Here is a 15,017-nt window from a genome sequence, read left to right on the forward strand (position 1 = left end):
TAACTCTTTGCCCTTGCTGCACTGACCCTCACTGCTTCCTTCTGTAAAACAGGGATAATAATGCTCACCTACCACACCAGGGTATTATGATGATTAATTACTAGTTGGAAAGCACTTTACAATAATACTTTTAATTCTAAGGCATCCCCGCCCCCTGTGCCAGAGCTCTCAGAGCAAGGCACAGCAGAATAATATAAAATACAGAGGGAAGTCAAAAGACCACTCTGTAAGAATATAAAAACAGGAAGGGCTGAAAAAGTGGGGGGTAAAGACAGGGTAAAGTGGAGGGAATAACTATGAATATAAATGTGAATAGGAGATACTGAAATGGAGGTGGCCACAGCGTAGCAAAGTTGTGATCCTTGACTGACTTAAATAATGGTGGGAATTCAAAGCAATGGTGTCTGAGCACACATTTCCTTAAGCCTTGGCCTGATGGGTGAGGTCCTGAACATAGCCAGGGCCTGATCCATTAAGGGCTTTAAAAAGCAGCTATTCCAGTTTAAAAATCAAACCACCTCCACCCTTTTGACAGGCAGCCTCGGTGAGCATAATATGATCATGGTCGTTCTAGCCGTGCTGTATCTGAACAAGTTACACTGAAGAAGCCCTACTACGAGGGAATGACAACAATTGAGCTTCGGGACCTGAAGGACATGTTGTTGTTGAAGGAGCATGTATGAAAATGGACAGCACCATGTAAGTGTGAATTGTTCTTATTACATCCGTGCTCTACCCACATATAGAAAGACTTGGGTTTAGGAATAAATGTACTTTTTTTTTAACGTGGCTATACGGTTGAATTGGACTGGGACGGATCCATTTAGTTCAACGGGGCTTTGCCTTTGACATCCAGGGGTTCTCTGGGATGGAGCAGATGGTCATACGTCTCTTCAAAGCTCTGCTGGTTAAACCATTCAGTAGTATTGTTGGCAGCAAAGCAAGTTGTTTGCGTGCCTTTCCATTCAGTTGTGAGCTATGTAAGGGGGTGCTCAACCAGCTGGAACATGTGGCTTTTGGGGGCACAGCCACTTTCTCCTCCAGTTTTGTCAAGCCTCACAAACATGAATGTACCGACTCTAAATATGGCAATTTCCCCCAGCTCTACTCTTATGGTATCCTTGTGGCCACCTGCATGAAGCTTCAGAGAAACATTTTAGCCTCATCTCATTATGACACCTGCCGGGATCAACTCGTTTGCGGGGTCCCAAAGCCCAGGCGCCGGCCCAGGCCTGGACATCTACAGTGCAGTGTTACAGCTCGTCAGCCCAAACTCTGCAAGCCCAAGTCCGCTCTCATGGGCTAGCTGCGGGAATGTTATTGCAGTGTAGCCATACCCTTAAGGGCCGAGTCCGGCAAACACGTACTGCTGGGCGTAGTGCATACTACCACGGCACAGGACTGAGGAATGGCAGTTTGTGCCTCCCCTCATCAGGAGTTAGAGGGGTCAGTTTGGCCCTCAGCACATGCTAAGGCAGCCCTAAGTTGCCCCTTTGCTATGATGACCATTATGGGCCACTGTAGGGGGTGCAGAATTTCTGAAGCGCAGGTCCACCCTGGCCATGCCCTCACTCCACCTCCCTACTGCCCAGGGTTCCTGTGGAGGCGATGCAGAGCTGGGGGTGCCAGCTCTGCACCAGGCATAGGCTCCCTATACTGGGGGGGGGGGCGGGGGGTGTTAGTAAGTTATGCCTCCTCTTTGGTCCTTTTGTGCCAGGCTAGCTGGTGCAAAGGGGCTGCAACACCAATATTGACTCGGCTCCTATGCCTGGCAGTAAATATTTGCAGGATCAGGCTCTTAGATCCTACTCCACTGTAGCATCCCTTAGATGTGTGCAATCTACCTTACACCAAGGCCGCAGCAATCCAGCTTGCTCCGACGGCAGAGTGGCGAATCATTTCAATTTCCGCTCTGCCGTGTGTCCCCGCTCACTCTCGCTCGTTCCTCATGAGTTATGATAACATATAAGCAGCTTACAGAATTCTTATCAGAATCAGTTGAACACAATGCAACACTTAACTCTTAATGACAGCCACCTCTGACTGTGAATGACATGTCATAAATTATGTTTGGACTAGATTTTTCAGTGGCAGATATTCACCGTGCCACCCAGTCAGCCCTATAAAGTTGCACTTGCGGCCTTAATCCCACTTGGATGAGTGCCCTGCTTTCTCCACTTTCCGTCACTCGGGCACTTTAGTATTTTTGAACAAGTGAACAATCTTTGTTTCTGTACCTTATTAGGCCAAAGACCATAGCAGCGAACGATGGCATCAGCAGGCCCTGCAGGCAGGATTCTCTGCAGACCCAGCCAACCTCCAACAAACCCCTTTTTATCCTCCTGTTTCTAGGAAGAATTATGATGGCGGAGCCCTGCTGTTGATCAGTCAAATCTGTGGTAGGCCTAGAGATAAGTCCTGTAAGCGTGGTGTACTGTAAAACAGCGGCTCCCATTCATTAGTAGCTTGTGTGTAATAAACCACCAAAAAAAGGGGGGAGGAGGAGAGCAGCTGCAGTGTGCAGGAGCAAACAACACAACTCATTCTTAGGAGCCAAAACTTTCTAATTTGCTGCTGGGCAGCCCAGCACATAGAAATTCTTTCTGATAATACACTAGTGCCCTCAGTGTCTGTTTCTTGATTTTTTCCCCCTAGTTTTGCTTTCTGGAGGTTCTGAGGTCCGGGACAGTTTCACTTTGAACCAAAAATGTAGACACTAGCTGAATAGGAAAAGAAAAGCAGCCACTCAGCGACTGTAGACTCCAGCATAAGAATGTGGTGGGTTCTGAAAGAAGTTGTCCTGCTGTGGAATGGCCGTTACACATATCTGAAGGAGCAGCGTGTAAACAAAGTGTCACATGGACTGCAAGAAGATAGAGAAATGTAATGGATCTATACTTTATTTAAACACGAGGGGTAAGAGAATAGCATATTCACGAGTGGACAACATGATGTTTATGGATGTAGAGCTGGCTAGAAGATTTAAAAAGTGTTTTATTAGTTTAAAAAAAAATACTACCCCAAACTGAAAAAAATATGGCAAAGTTATTTGGATTTTTTCCTCTATGTTTAATCACCTCTAATAAATATCTAATTTCACCATTATCTTCCCGTTTAAAAATGTATATACGCACCCATTTAAGATGGGTCTAATAAGTGGAATGTATAGCACTACATATATTAGGAGCTGGACCATTAGTGGAGAAAAGATACTCATGACTATTTTGGGGTATTAGTCGCTGAATTTGGATTTGCCATGTTCACCCCCTTGATGTAGTTGCTTTGGATTATGGAAAATGAATTTCAGGCCTGGAACAAAAATGATGGTTACTTATTATTTATATTGTGGAGCCCCAGTCATGGATCCAGAGCCCATTATGCTAAGTGCTGTGGTTTTATGACTAAATGAAATTCATTTTGGACAAAACCATATCCCAATCAACTAGCAACCAAAGGACTGCTGGATCTCTCTAGGAAATCACTAAGATCTGCCTCTAGTGGAAGTGCCAGGTTGTGAAAATGGTGCCCATGGTAGGACTGGCACCTGCATAGACCCTAAAAAGTATCTTTTTAGCACGGAGGCCCATTTCTTTCTGCTGTCAGCTCCCATGACCAGTAAAGGAATAGAATTACATTAATTTTGTGCTTAATTACCAGAGAGGAAGAGAGTTGCTGAAATATTCCCAGATCTTCTGGCTAGAGTCCTGTTAAGGAGGCATTTATTGGCATCTGACTGCTCTCTTCCCAACTAGAACTGCGAACATACACACACATGCTGTAATTACTGTGTCTATATCAATGCAAATGTGCTGTCTGCATAACCAAGGTGAATGATAACGGATGACAGAAAACTGGATGTTCCAAAAGCGTTCATATATTTCACATGAAATAATGTTGTAACATTGGACACTAATTAACACAAACAAATCACTCTATTGACAGACTTAGTCCACTGGCCAGAGCCCTGACCCAAGGCTGCAATCACACACCCATGCCACAATTACTAATTTGTTAGTGACAATGATGGTGACAAATGGTTCTTGGTTACCAAATATCTGAGCCCAGAAAATTGATTGAATACTCTAGATAGATATGACATCGTGGGAGGGACCATGTTCCCTCAAACTTAGATGAGAGTCCGGGCACAAACACACCTAAATAAGTCAGACAAAGTTATGTGGCCACTCGCCTCACAGTTGGAACTACAAAATAACCCCCTGACCATAGTACTGACACAGGGGGCAATTAAATAAGATAGAAAAGGCTCCCCCAATGCTGGAAAGTAAAGAAAGTAAATAATAATAATTTGCCTAAACAATAAACACCTCAAACCTTAAGAGACATTCAACATCTGAATTCTCATGGAAACTATTTACTATTTTAGTAGTTTTAAAGCATTGTGTCAGCGGAGCGGCGTTCCAACTCATATTTGACTACAGTAAACTTTAAGGACCTGATTCTCCTCTGACACTTGTTTTACCCCAGTAAAGCTGTTGACTTCATTGGGATACTCCTGATTTATACCAGTGAAAGCGAGAGGAGAATCAGGGTCTGAAGATATTTTTAACCCTTGGCTGGCATTCCATCTCAGGCTGATTCATTGACAATGACTCTTAATGGATGATCTAACTGAGTGTTTCTTGCCAATAAAATAAATCTCTTCTGTAACCTTTTTTAAAGTAAAGAAATTCAGATGTGAGACATGAAAGGCAAAATAATGTGGAGGCTTATAATCAGAATTTTTAAAATGGGCAGAAAGATTATCAGAGGGTTATAGTTTCTTTTTGTTGATCAGTTACAAACTATCCGATGGAAAACGTTATGAATAGTAAATCACATGCGCTTTTGTGCACTCTTAAATGTAGGAAGTAATTTGACAACGCCGTACATGTATGTGGACTATAGCTGGTGTCTGCACTTTCAAATTAAAGTTTTAATGGTGGATGGTTTAATGGTAACACAAACTTTAAATACATAATGGGGATGTATTTATTTTTTTTTAGTCTGGCCTGTTGCTTATTTCATGAATCCCTCTTTCACCGCCTAAGCAAGTGTGAGGCATTGTGCTGCCAGCACTGTCCTTATTCCCTGAAGCACCCCCACTGTCTGTCACTATAGGGATGGAATATTGTAAATTCCAGGAGCTATTTTCTCACTGCCAACCTGGGGCCAAGCTGACCTTAGTGGGAGCTGGGGTGACATTCAGGATCGGGCTCTTTGTATCAGGAGGTTCAGATGCATTAGAGTGGAAGGCATTCCAATGGTTCTGAAATTCCTGCAGGTGCTTAAACTGCAAAGGGTCCTTTCACAGCTTCACATCTGCTGCTGTCATGTGCATTTGAGCATGTGACCGTAGTGTTTGTTTGTTTGGCTGACTGACATGTAGTGACCAGAACTGCTGATAGAAGGTCTCCAACAAAATAGTTTTGCTGGTCAGAGTTCACTGGAATATAACCAATCTGTACTGCTTGTGACATTTCTCTGGCCTTTGGAAAATAGTGCGTAATGATAATAAGGTTGCTTATAAATGTGTATTTAATTTGCTTTCAAACTTGACAGCCTCTTTGTAGAAGAAAACATCGACAGTGAGCAAATGACACATTTGACTCACCAAATAGTCACAACTGCCCAAAACTGGGACTCAGTCTTCCAGCTCTTATTCCATGGGACAATTTGGCTAAGTAAGGATTACTGACATGAGTGAGGGTGAGCAGGATCACACCCTGTAATCCTGATAATGTCTTTTAAATATCAGAAAGAAAATTGTCAGAACTTGCACCATTCTGAATATTAGGGCAGAATGAAAAAAAAGAAAAAGACAAAAGAGCCCCACGCTTGTTACTTAGTGGTGATCAAACTAATAATTGAAAATAATGAAGAATGGTACAAAAAGATCTTTCATTCCCATTTGCCTCATTTTGCCTGCTGTGCAAATGACAAGACTATTATAGTCAGAAAAGTACAACTTTTCCGAATGTCTAGTTGTACATTCACATCCTCTTCTGATCGAATCAACCACTTTTAAAACTGCATTTGGCTTTTTAAAGCATATCTGTATTTTTCCCTATCTTGTTTTATTTGTAAATCTGTATCTTATCTGTTTTCATGTTGTAAAGGACCAAAGCAAAGATATTTTCAGAATAAAAATATCAGGTGGCATTTGTCCTTCTTGAGTGTTCTAAAAAATGGATCAAATAATATTAAAAAGATTTTCTTGTCTTAGTCTTTTTGTGTTTTTATGAAATTGATAGATTTGTATATGGAGCTTGCTCCTGTATTGCTGTCAATGGCAGTAGTCCCTGATTAAGAAGAGCAGGATCAGGACTTTTGACTTAATCAGTTCCTCATGTTTTGTTTTTCTGTACACCTACTGTTAGCCCAATGCTCTTCCCACCACATAGCCTTGTATTTAAGCTGCTGTTCCCCCACCCCCCGAGTTAGATGCCCTGCTATACATGTACTCTTATCCTTAGATAGACCGTACATTCCAAAACATTTTAGTGATTCATGCCTGGCTCAAATACAAGGGAGAGAAAAACTGTTTATTTCAGAGGATGCATATAAATGATACCCCAACAGTAGTTGACTTGAAGAGGAAACTAAAGTTCTTATGCCAGCATTTCCAAATTTGCCTTCAAAATGATGTGCCGAGATTTGGACAATGAAGCCATTGCAAGTGTATTTTTGAAGCTCAAGTCCTATGCAAAACAATAATGGATGTGCCTGTGCAAACAGGGTCGTTAGCCACTCAATTTTGGACACACAGCTGCACTTCAAGCTTTTTGCATATACAAAAACTTGGTGCACAAAATTGGTGGGATCATTTTAGCCTCCAGGTTGAGGTCATTTTGTAAGTTGTGTCTCTTCCTTTTGCTTACGTGTCTGGTGCAGAACACGAAGGGACAGATGCTCAACTGGTGTAGATTGTCATTGTCATATTCATTGTCACTGAAGTCAAAATGTTTAGTTTTGATATCAAAACACAATATAATATACAATACAAAATATATCTAAATATTCAATTTAATAGCTATACATATAATGTTAAAATTTATTGTGTAACATAATACAAAATTCAAAAATGAAATTAAACAAATCAGAGTTGAAATGAAATGATTTTACCTTACCAAAATGAAACATTTTGACATTTTCAAAACAAGAAAGTCTAAATGATTTGTTTTGACACTTTGGCTTGGAGAATTTTGTCGAAATTGACACATTCCCGCGAAATGTTTCAATTTCAATTAAATTGCATTTTCAGATGGAAACCTGTTCTGACAACAAAATTTCAACAGGCTCTAGTTAGAACTATGATTAAAAACCACGTTTCAGCCCCAGTTCAAGGAGTTCTAGTCTGGAATGTTTTTCAAGGGACACAGAAGTTTTTTGGAGTTGTGTGATTTTTACCTAGTGCTATGAGTGACACTTAGTCTCACTGAAATTGAGAAATTAGAGAAAAACTTTCTCTGTTTTTACATTGCTTAACTTGTGCATTTAATAGCACTTTGTGTAAAGTCAGTTTCCCCTGTGCACTCACTTGACTTACATTTTCCAGTTTGTGGGGGTTTAACCACATAGCAACATGGGAAGAGAAAACAATTCTCTCTCTCTCTCTCTCTCTCTCTCTCTCACACACACACACACACACACAGGAACTCAGGGAAGGAGTTTGTAGCTCTTTTTGTGAAACTGACTAGATTTCAGTGTCTCTTTAAAATAATTATAAGACCATCTACAGCTGGCAGCAAAACAGTGTTATAAACTGGTTTGGGAGAAACAGTTTTAAACACCGCTGTGAGACCAGTCTAGGTAGGTCCTCAATGTTTGTTGCAAAGAGAAGTCAAGTTCCTTTTTTAGATCTTATCTCTGAAGGTCAGACCTCAGTTTCCTAGGAGAAATATAGCCTTAAAAATGTTACCTACTTTCCTGACTTTTTTAAACAATTCAAATTAACGACTATTGGAAGCCTTGGCCAGGGCGGATCTTTTTATTCTGTGTTTGAACAGAATCTAGCACAATGGGACACTGGTCCGTGACTTGGGCTTCTCGGTGCTACAGCATATAAATAAATAGTAATAATTTTAAGCTCTTACTTGAGACCCCAGCCCTGCTTCATAATCCACTAACACGGACCCCCTGTATCAGTGACAAGGCCTATTCACTGAAAAGAGACTCTGAATGGGCACAGGAACCCTTCCTAGCTGGTACCAGTGTGTTATGGGGGCCAAAGGCACCTATCCTATGCACTGGCTTAATTTGCATTCTGTGAGTAGTTCCATTCACTTCTAATCACTACAGTGAAAAAAGTTAAGCAGGCATTTGCACATAGTCTTTGCACATCCGGGCCTGAGTTTGCAACCTGCTTTATAGGCTTGCTCATCTGTTTGTTCGGCAGTAACCTGAACTGGAGAAGGTAAGACTAAGGCACCTGTAAGTTCCCCATCACTTATATTGGGGCCTGATTACCATCAAGCTGCATGATTAAGTACCAGAAGCATCAACAATTGAAGGTTTGTTTGATTGTTTGTTTGTTGAATCTCCCCTGGGGCCCGCAAGCTGAAGTTATCACTGTATGCCTGTTCCCATACTTGTCTCTCTCTTACACACTCCCCACAACGAGGATGTACACAGCCTGCTCCATCCAACACACTTTACAGCCCTGCCTGCCTAGACCAGTACTACAGCTTTTGTAGAAGTGCTCCACATGCAAATCTGTAGCCCTCTGAATGCTCTACTGCCTTAAATAAGACAGTTGCAGAATTAAACAACAAATGACAGCAAAGGAAGAGGGAGGAAACGATGTTTTCAGATCAGATTTGAAATAAGGTGAGTCAGGGAGGCAGGGTGCTAGAAAGCTGTTCAGACACCTTTATCGGTGTAGTGCACCCTTTTTTCATATCTATTTAACCTCTTGATCCCACTTCCCTGTATAAGAGTGAAAAGAAACACACCGTGCAATCCACACTTCTGGATGCAGGAGGTGCCCATCGCGATAGATCTGGTCCTGGCATGATGTGCTCAACCCCTGCTAAGAGTCAATGAGCACCCTTACCTCCCATCAACTTCAGTGGGAGTTGGGGGCACTCAGCACTTTTCAGTATCAGGCCCACTGGAGTGAAATTATAAACCTGGGACATTGTGTGTACGTACACACACACACACACACGCCAGCAGCTTAAAAAAAAATTTGTTAGTCTCTAAGGTGCCACAAGTACTCCTGTTCTTCTTTTTTTAAAAAAAAGGTAAGATTATATTGGCGTATATTAAACACATCTGTATTTGTTAGGGAACAAAGTCCCAAGAGACTCTAAACCACATCAGTAATGAAAGAGTTAAAAAACTGAGCAAAGGCTGTTTTTAATTCCAGTGAGTCCTACAGATGCACTCTTGCAAATTCAACCTGTACCACAGAAATCCTAAATTGCAGTGCCCTGCACCCCACCGAAACTCTTCAGTCTGCTGTAAGTAAGCCTCAGCATGGGCAAAATTGGGGGTGAACAGTTGGAGGAGGGGCTCAAGCCCTGGGCCTTTGTAGCTGAGGGGCGAAACACTGAGATCCTGCAGAGAAGGAACACAGAAACCCTCAAGGCAGAGAGAAATAGACCTAGACAAAAGCCCGTTACATGGTTGCAAATCACCCCACTGCTGTTATTTTATTTACTGCAGTCTGCAGGAGGATTGTTTTCTCTTTGCAAAATTTTTAAGCTTCACGGTCCTTTTTCCTTTTGCTCCACAACAGCGGTCACTTATACCACAGTGCCACATACAGACAGACCTCACCTTTAGCTCCTCAAGGGAAAAATAGCCCTGCCGCTCTGGATATGCTGGGTACAAAACCAAATCATCACATGGCCGCCTCTTGCAACTTTAAAGAGACTGGGCTAGATGCTATCTTGTTAAAAATGAAACCTTTACTGGTAGTCACTTTATGTCCTGTAAGTGGAGTTTACTTCTGTGCTCTGATGGTGAGCATGGTATAAGTGCATAGGCATAGACAGGCCATCTCGGTTGTAGCTAAAATACTGATATAATGGGCCAGATCATCTGCTGGTATAAATCGGTACCACTCCATGGATTGCACCTGCTGGAAATCTGGCCCAGTGTTTTAAAAACTCTTTTTGTAAGGGCTCAGTGTTTTTTTTATTTATTTGGTGGTGGGTGAGAAAAAGAGGAATGTTCCACAGCTTCAGTGTTTATACATTTCCAACAGCGTTTCTGAAAAAAACATTCCCTTGCAGCCTTCAGAATCCGCTCTCTGCATAATTACACTATTAGTCCGGGATCTCATCCTATCTGTCAGTAGCAAACTTTGGGGATCTCTTTCTTGCCAGGATGGTTAAAATAATTACAGTACTTAAATGTTAAGTCTAATCCACAGATCCAAACTGTGTTCTCCCTCCACACCCCGCCCCTTTCTTGGGCTTTTACACTTTGAGAGACAGAGAGTTTGCTAGAGTTTCTTTCACCATCAGTTCTTGGATTTTCAAAATGGGTTTTGGATATTATTTGCTGGGAGTGTGAAGATATCTGCAATCCAAATCTGGAAAGAAAGAAGCTGCTCATGTCCCTCTGTGGGAATAAATGGCTCCTCTTCTTTTTGGTAAACATTTCTTTGCAATCCAGCCAGTAGCAGACTAGCCTTTGGGGCCGGAGGGGTGGAAGAGGGGGGCGAGAGGGAGGGGGAGAAATGTCACTTCATAACAACAAGAGGCCATGAGCTGAGCTATCTGCCTGCTTTAAACAACATAAACCAGGAAGTTGAAAGGAGAACATGTAATAAGTGTGCAGCCTGAAAAGGTGGGCTCTCTCCCTCCTGTGACAGGTTTACAGAGGTATTTACAAGGTGTTTGAGCAGGTAATTAGCACCCAAACCAAGCTGCAGGAAATAGTTCTGGTCATCTCAGATGCAGAATACATAATGAGCTGGAGGGCTTGATTTTCAATGGATGATTTACTCAGAACAATGGCCCCAAACAGAACTGAGTGCAGGACTTAGGGATGGTAACTTTAGAGCCAGTGGGCTCCTTTCCCATCAGTTTACAACAGTTTTTTTTTTAAGCTGATAACATTTTAAACATTTTGCAAGAAAAAGTTTTCTTAGGGGGAAAAATACCCTTGAATTTGTTATAAAAGAAATGCCTGTGGATAAGGAAACCCATACTGTGAATACACCTGTTGCCAGCCAAAGAGAAATGTTTGGTGGTTTATTTCAATCCAAAATCTTGAGGACTTCTTGTTTTTTATCTAACCTCACTTTAGAGATTGTAAGTGTTGCATTTGATAGATCCCTTGGAACTAAACTTCTTTGCTATGCTCCATTGGACTAAAATATTAATATTTTAGACTGGGAAATAAAATTACAAATATAATCTGAAATACCCTAAAATGGAGGACAAAGCTAATATGACCCTCATGAATCTCAGGTCATTAAACAGTCCTTTGTAGAAATGTTTATACCATTGAGAAGGGAGTTGTTTTGAATGCAAATCCTTTCAAATGCATCACCCGTTTTCTAATTTATAGCTACATACAGCACACTATGCTATGGCCTCGATTCTGCAATTGGATCTGCTAGCACTTCCCCCTGGGCAGAGCTCCCAGGAGGCCATGCTAACAAATCTGATTATAGATTTGGGGCCATAATTAGTAATTGGTGATTAAGGGCCTGTCTGGACTAGAATTCTCAGCAGTGTCACTAGTGCAAACCCCTAGTAGAGACACACCACATCGTGCAATTTTTTCACAAGTTCAATGCATCTACACTGGGGCTGTGCATTAGCGGAGCTCCCACCAGTGGAAAAAACCCAGTGTGAAGAGCTGCTGTAAGGAGCTGCCATTTGCAAGGCACAAGAAGAAGTGTTAGCACAAGCAGTCCTACAAAACCCAGGAATTGTGCTACATTTTCTTAAGTGTCATCTACTTCTTATTTTAGCTATTTCCATATCTACAGATTTAGCACACTCCTGTAACATCCAGTAGAGACAGGGAGGGGCCCCAGTCCTAAAAACATTTAGACGCATGCTTAACTTTAAGCAGCAAATTGTCCCATTGACTTCATTGTGACTACTCAGGTGCTTAAAAATTAACATGAGTAAGTGATAGTGTAACCCACTGATCAGTGTGTGTTGTGTGTCCTCTTCTGTGCTTCCTCCACAGGGGATATGAAGGTGGTACAACCTCTAGCTATAGAGATTAGTTCAGTACTTTAGCTCCAGCTGTAGAGTTATGTCTCTAGCTCTGGAGGTCCCTGGTGTGTCAACCAGGATGATGCCCATCACATGAATGAAGCTTTTCCTCATGGAAGAATACAGCTAAACCAGCTCAGTAGGTCTCTCTGTTGTAGGGCTATTAACAGAACTCCCATAGTGCTTCACTTTCTACCTGCAACTGTCTTCAGTTAGCTACAGTTAGGCTGACTGGGGCCTAACAACAACTATCTATCTGAGAGCAGTAGAAGACACAGCCATGAATTCGTCCTTCAGGTAAGAGTCTCTTAACTTCATTGGGATCCATTAGTCTTTCCTTAGAACTTCAGCTGTTCACTGCATTATGGGGTTAACTAGAACACTCTTTAAGCAGAGGTAAAAATAAATCCCTTTGTACTCTGGGAAAGGGTTGAAAAGACAGCAAGGCCTGATCTATATCAGTAAACCTTCACTGGTGTAACTAAACTGATTTAATATTGACCTATTTGAACTTATATAGAGGCACTTAAATCAGTGTAAACACAATTTAAACTGGTTTAGCTTAATGTGGTAAGTTAATTTTAAAACTAATTTGAGCTCAAATTAATGAATGGATTTACTTGTAAATGGTTGTGAAATTAATTCTGTACTCAAAGAATGAGCATTGTAAGTTTGGTGAGGATACACTGAATATACACAACCTACCTAGCTGCTTTAGTGCTAAATATTATCCAGAACAAAATTCTGTCCGCATGCTCATCTCTACTCTACTCACTCACCCCAGAAATTCAATGCATTATTTTAGTAGGGACCAGCAACACTTTAAGAAAGACCCTGAGGAATAAGGTCTTTAACTGAAACTCCAGGGTTTATTATGGTAGAATCTATTGGCCCCCAACAAAGAGTGGGGTCCCCACTGTATTAGGTGTTATACAAATGTATGGTAAGAACAGTCTTCATTGTGGCCAACTCCAAGCAATCAAAAATAATGAGTCTGCCCTCTCCCCCCCAAAATCATGATCTTGGCTTAAAAATGGTGAGATTTTAAATTAATGAATTTTAGGTTATTTGCTTTTATGGGTTGAGCATTTAGGGCAGAGGTGGGCAAACTACGGCCTGTGGGACAGTCCTGCTCGGCGCCCGAGCTCGTGTCCCGGGAGGCTAGCCCTCGGCTCCTCCCCCGCTGTTCCCCCTTCCTCGCAGCCTCAGCTCGCTCGCTCCGCCGCCGGCGCAATGCTCTGGGTGGCGGGGCTGTGAGCTCCTGGGGCAGCACTGCTGCAGAGTCTGGCCTGAACTGGTGCTCTGAGCTGTGTGGTGGCGGCGGCGGCGTGGCCCGGCCAGGGCCGGCTCCAGGGTTTTTGCTGCCCCAAGCAGTGCAAAAAAAAAAAGGAAAAGAAAAAGCCGCGATCGCAATCAGCTCTACCGCCGCCACTTCAATCTTCGGCGGCAATTCGGCGGCGGGTCCTTTGCTCCGAGAGTGACCGAGGGACCCGCCGCCGAAGAGCCGGATGTGCCGCCCCTCTCCATTGGCCTCCCCAAGCACCTGCTTGCTGGGCTGGTGCCTGGAACCGGCCCTGGGCCCGGCTCCAGCCAGGTAGTGCAGCTTTAGCGCCGCCAGTCTCCGGTGGTCCAGGCAGCATGGTAAGGGGCCAGGGAGCGGGGGAGTGTGTGTGTGGATAGAGGTCAGGGTGGTCAGGGGGGGACAGGGGGTTGAATGGTGGCAGGGGTCCGGGGAGGCAGTCAGGAAGGAGGGGGGGTTGAATGGGGTGCAGTCAGGGGCAGGGGTTCCAGGGGCAGTCAGGGGACAGGGAGAAGGGGTGGTTGGATGGGGCAGGGGTCCCGTCAGGGAACAGGGTGGGCTGGACGGGGCAGGAATCCTGGGGGGGGGGGGTGGTGGCAGATAGGATGTGGGGGCCGGGCCACAATCCCTCCCCTAACCGGCCCTCCATACAATTTACGAAACCCGATACGGCCCTCAGGCCAAAAAGTTTGCCTGCGCCTGATTTAGGGTCATATTTTCAAGCTCTTCTCCACAACCACAAGTGCTAGAAACTTTCTTATTTTTAATGAAAGCTAAAATGATCCCACAGGGTATGTCTACATGGTTTCCAGCTCACTTACACATACTCACACCAGCTCCCTTTGAGGTAGCGTAGATATACGTAGTAGTGTAGCCATGGAAGCATGGGCAGCGGGGTACGTACTGACGTTCAGGTGGGTTTGTTCTAGGCAGGGCTAAGCTGTGCTGCTGTATGCTGCCCATCCTTCCACAGTTCCGCTGCTAATTATACTCCTGCTAGCTCAATGAGAGCTAGTGCGAGTATATGTATGCGAGCCTGGAATCCTACCCTAGCTCCTAGTGTAGCCGTAGCTACCGTTATAAGACTCCAGGAGGTGGGGCTTTAAGAAAAATAGCAAAGATTGTGAGACTCGTGATAAAACGATGCACTGGAGTACAAGATAAAATCATGAGTTGTCAACACTGCATCCCTTCCCTGCAGAGTTTACATTCTAAATAGTCAAGACAAAAGGTGTATGTACGTTCTGGGGAAACAGAGGGACCGAGATCTTGACCTTGACATGCCCAAGGTCACCCAGCAGGTCAGTGGCAGAGCTGGGAATAGAACCCAGGTCCCCTGACTCTCACGCCAGTGCATTAGCTACTGGGTCTCAGGGACGGAGAGGTCAGAATGTAATTATTTGAGGTGGACTTGAGCTGAGACGCTGGACAATCTGGGTAACTTTACTGATCGCTGAGTTAAACCTCTATTTCCATTTCATCCCCAAAGTGCCTCTTTTGTGGGTGTGCTTTGTCAAAGTGTGCCTCCGACC

General features: G+C 43.4%; 1 long non-coding RNA gene across 3 annotated transcripts in view; it reads left to right on the forward strand.

The window, feature by feature from the left end:
- The window catches only part of LOC128843583 (uncharacterized), a 51,498-nt gene extending 45,276 nt beyond the window's left edge, over positions 1–6,222 (forward strand). For all 3 annotated transcript variants that reach the window (XR_008446307.1, XR_008446308.1, XR_008446306.1), the window contains exons 4-5: positions 536–699; positions 2,656–6,222. This is a non-coding gene — a long non-coding RNA (uncharacterized LOC128843583). The remainder of the gene's footprint in view (positions 1–535; positions 700–2,655) is intronic.
- Positions 6,223–15,017: the final 8,795 nt, after the last annotated feature.

Source organism: Malaclemys terrapin, chromosome 9, assembly GCF_027887155.1.
Source record: "Malaclemys terrapin pileata isolate rMalTer1 chromosome 9, rMalTer1.hap1, whole genome shotgun sequence".
In the NCBI taxonomy this organism is placed as follows: Eukaryota; Metazoa; Chordata; order Testudines; family Emydidae; genus Malaclemys; species Malaclemys terrapin.